Source organism: Ceratina calcarata, unplaced genomic scaffold (genome assembly GCF_001652005.2).
Source record: "Ceratina calcarata isolate Rehan_Ccalc_2016 unplaced genomic scaffold, ASM165200v1 scaffold802, whole genome shotgun sequence".
NCBI lineage: Eukaryota > Metazoa > Arthropoda > Insecta > Hymenoptera > Apidae > Ceratina > Ceratina calcarata.
In genome coordinates this window covers 10656-15209 of record NW_017179338.1, presented here as the reverse complement: position 1 = coordinate 15209, position 4554 = coordinate 10656, and the positions used below count along the sequence as shown (strand labels likewise).

At 39.2% G+C, this 4554-nt stretch overlaps 1 long non-coding RNA gene across 3 annotated transcripts; it reads left to right on the top strand.

The window, feature by feature from the left end:
- Positions 1-3727: 3727 nt before the first annotated feature.
- LOC108631071 (uncharacterized) lies at positions 3728-4392 on the top strand. Of its 3 annotated transcripts, XR_001916913.2 has the most exons (4): positions 3735-3845; positions 3910-4057; positions 4135-4187; positions 4267-4392. It is a non-coding gene; the product is annotated as an uncharacterized LOC108631071 (long non-coding RNA). The 3 variants fall into 3 exon arrangements; XR_001916914.2 differs by having other exon boundaries at positions 3728-3837; positions 4135-4392; XR_001916912.2 differs by having other exon boundaries at positions 3736-3845; positions 4135-4392.
- Positions 4393-4554: the final 162 nt, after the last annotated feature.

Below are 4554 nucleotides of genomic sequence, written 5' to 3'. Positions count from 1 at the left end.
GCATACCCCCATCAATTACCAGACACCACCATGGTCGCGTCGTCCCCACTTTTCGGCCGAGGGAAAAATTATGCGATCCCTGCACGAGACTACTAGTCTTATGTACTTCCAATGGGTATACTCGACGCAGAAACTCGTTGTCGAAAGTTCGCTGCCGGAAGCTCGATGTCGAATGCCTGACTTCGATCAGGACACGAACGCTTGTCCTGCGTCTTCAGCTCTTTGTCCAAATCTATGTCGCTCTTCATTGGTTTGGACGCTGTTTTATTGGGGATGATTGGTCTTACCAGTGGTTCCCCTTTTTCTTTGTTAAGCGTTCCGCAAGTTTTAGAAAATCATTCCCACTAAGTAGCGAAGTAGAACTTGGGTTTTCCTACATATGTGGAGTCTTCGAAGGGACTGGACGATCGCGGAAAATTCCTCCAAATGGCATGACGACCCTTCGGAAGCTTAATTTATAGCAAAGTCGGTTATTCAGGTTCGAGAGAAAAAAGGTAAAACGGAGAGAATACATGACATGATGCTAACAAAAATGTTATTGTTATATTTCAAGGGTAGGATCCGGGTTAATTAATAAAATGAACATACATAGACAGTGATGTGCCATAGAACGAAAAAAAGATCGTACTGTATTTCAAATAGAGTATAAGTCTGATACATACAAGAAATAACTAAGCTAAAACGGTTGAGGGTGTTCGCTATCGCAACGCTGCTCTGAGACTGTCCGATCTCGCACCCGCCGGTTCGCAGAAATCGTCACCAGGAGACCTTTGTTTCCTCGTTATCTTTATATTTTTAGGCTCCGCCTACGTAAGGAGCGGTAATTCTCAACCCGCCCTGTGTTTTTACCAGATTGCTGACTTTGTCCGCATGTTTCCCACCAGCTGTCAATTTGCCATCTTTACCTGTGGGCAATAAAGCCCCCTTCGTGTCCATCTCCCATGCAGTTATTGCCGGACGACCTCCAGGGACATCGATTTCCTGCATAGACTTGTTTTTCCCATCGTAAAAATTCCGAAGGTCCTCGTCTTCGGCTAATCCTTACGGTTGCGTAGGATTCCTGCCTGCTAGGGTTCATCTTTAACGAGGGTGTAAGCCGTTAGCTCACGAAAGAAATTTCTTCTTTTGTAAAAAATATCCCTCAATCTCACAGTTATGAAAATGGAAACGTCCTCAAAAATATCCTTTCCGCACGTACTCACCTTAAACTATTCGAATGAAGTCTCCACTTTTTAACTATTGAATTGAGGGATCGGCCCGTTGGCCGGTCCAATAAATTTGAATTTATTGAAAATTTATTTTTGTAAATTTGATTTATCATTAATTGCGTAAACCCGTTTCCCGCTCCTATCCGGACCCGGTTAGGTATTCACCTAACAGAAATACTTCGCCGCCATTTCTCCGCAGGAAAGACTTTTCTTTGAAACCAAAAATATTTTCTTTGAATAAGTGAATATTTAAGATATCAAGATTCAATTTATTTGAGTTACGCAAAATCTTAACAATAAGTAAACTCTAATTGTAATAATATAGCTTTATTGTTTTTCCTATAGGATTACAAGAAACTTCCGATTAAGCTAATTATTAATATTAACTTATTAATTACCTTCCAACTATCTAATTAAACTTTAACTGTTAATTGACGAACTTTTTCAACTAAAAATTAAAGTCCAATTTATAATTCTGTAGGCTTTTCCAGTTAGGGGCTAGGGAACATTGCTATCTGCGTCGTACTTAATTAACGTATATTAGTAAATTACTAAATCAACGTAGTTCTCAAACCAAAGAAACTGTGTCCGGCTGTCGGCTCTTATATCTCGATTTCCAAGGTTTCGGCAAGGCTGTCCCAACTGTCGGTTTACCTAACAGAATTTTTGGAGACAGGGGAAACAGGAACACACTTTGAGAGTATAGAAGAATGGGACTAACAGGAACAAAGGAAGGAAAGAGGAAGAAAAATAAAGGATTTAGGGTACAATGTATGTTATAAGATGGTGAAGGTAAAGGGAATACCGAAGTACTTGAAGAAGGGCTGGAAGGAAGATAAGTGGAAGGGGGTATCGCATTTAGATTAGGAAATGAAATAAAAGTGTCAAAATATTGGAAGGATAGGGATAAAAATATATGTGGATGATGTAAGTGGCAGGTGGAAACATGGAAACACGTGTTGGGGATCGTTTTAGATGAAATTCAGGAAGGAGAGAAATGGCAGGTAAAACCTAAGGAGAAAAAAAGGAGGTAGAAGAATGGATAGTAAGGTAGGAAGAGAGTATTATCGAAAGGAATGAGGGAATAAGAATAACGTAAGTAACGGGAGTAGGGAAATGAAGACGGAAAGAAAGAGAGAGAGAGAGAAAGGAAGTGTTGTGAAAGAGAGTATACGCGTATTGAAAGCAAGGAGATAAAAAAAATTGCAAAGTTGGAGTGGTAGAGAGGAGTCGTGGGTATAAGAAGAAAAGAAAGGGATGCGAGAAAGGGAAAATGAATGCCGGAAATCCAGAAGAGAGGTTAAAAATATGAATTATGATTTTGCATACCAGATAGCGACGTAATTTATGTACACGCGCATTCTCTCTCTCTCTCTCTCTCTCTCTCTCTCTCTCTCTCTCTTTTGTGCATTGTAAATATTTTTGTAAGGTAGTATCTAAGTTTGTTTTATAATATAAGTATGATAGTATTTCTATAAGAGTAGTAAGTAAGATAATTCTAAGGTATTTGTAAGTTACTTGCACAGTGATGTTAACCGCAGTCGCTTGCAACTCCATAAGGGGAACAATGAAGCTATAGTAGCTATACTATAAATCGGGTCCATAACTATCTATTTTATCCTGCGGGGTTATATCTCGATTTATTAGTCAGTCATTGGACACGCTACTCTTTCGTTGTTATTTATAGGTGCATCACGGAGCGAAGCTGCGCGGTGTACAATAAACCAACGTGATACGTAAATGCGCATATCCACGTTTTTAACTGTGTGCCATTTACCATGGGTCGAACATCGAAAAAGACGTACTGATCACACCGATTTATTTGGTCCGAGCCCCAATTTCCATTGCTGACTCGCGATCATTCCTATCTAGAAATAAGCATTTTTCACGTGTTAAATGCAATCCCTGTCAAAGAATCGAACGCATTTATCTCCATTCATCCTCCAACTCTCGAACGTGCCGTGACAATTTCGAAATAACCTTGATATTTATTGTTCTTCTGGCAGAGACGTTTCCACTTCCGCGACCCTGCGCGATTTTCGTACATTCATACACGAAACTCTCCCGACATCTAACAAATTTCTTGATAAATAATAATCACCTCAAAATGTGTACTCGATTTTGATGTTACGATTGATTTTTTGTAATTTCGTTTATTACAATGTAACAAATGATTAGATGCTACGCAATGTAGAAAGTATAAATTGCATATCGTAAAGGCCGATCCCCATAGAACGTGCGATGCGTTGCGATGTTTTTCGAGCTGGCCATGCACATTTGCCGGGTCCACGGTCGTATACACAGGTCCGGAAACTCCGATGGTGGGGGTACAGCGCTTATTTGCCACAGTTGTAATAATAAAAGTCGCCACTTGGTCGCCACGCGCTGCAATCAAGTCCTGAAGGTTGCGAAGTAACTGTGTAGTCACCATGGACTTAAAGGACGGTGCATAGTTGAGGGGAACGGCTCCCAAAAGCGGAAGGGGAAAACAGCTCTGTTTGAGCCCACAAGTGGTGCCCTCAGTGCGGTTCCGCCTGATTTTGAACATGCTTATTCCTCTGATTCGCCTGAAACATGCATGTTGAATATGTGAATTGTCAGAGCCGTCATGATATTTCATGAGACAATCGTAATAAAGTAATGAGTATTCAAAACAATAATTGTGAGATGCATAACATGACGTGTTACATTATATTTTTAGGAACATATATATAAATGGAAGAGCACATAGAGAAGAAATCGAAAGATAATCGCTAGGTTACTTACCAAAGGGCTTACTTTGAAAGGATTATGTACTGAACAGTTTCCAAAAGAAATGCAGAATGAAAATGTGAATGTACAACATAAAGGTATATCGTAAATAGACGTAGTTTATTCTCTCACTGCTTTACACGTACAATTGTAAAACCGTTTTTAATTTTTACAGGAGCATATACAGAGGATTCAATTATGGGAAGGAGCAATTATGAATCAAGACCTGTAAGTACGTCGGTAACACAGCCTTTATTCTTTCAGTACTCTCTCATTATAATTGTAAAACCGTTTTTAATTTTTACAGGAGCATATACAGAGGATTCAATTATGGGAAGGAGCAATTATGAATCAAGACCTGTAAGTACGTCGGTAACACAGCCTTTATTCTTTCAGTACTCTCTCATTATAATTGTAAAACCGTTTTTAATTTTTACAGGAGCATATACAGAGGATTCAATTAAGGGAAGGAGCAATTATGAATCAAGACCTGTAAGTACGTCGGTAACACAGCCTTTATTCTTTCAGTACTCTCTCATTATAATTGTAAAACCGTTTTTAATTTTTACAGGAGCATATACAGAGGATTCAATTA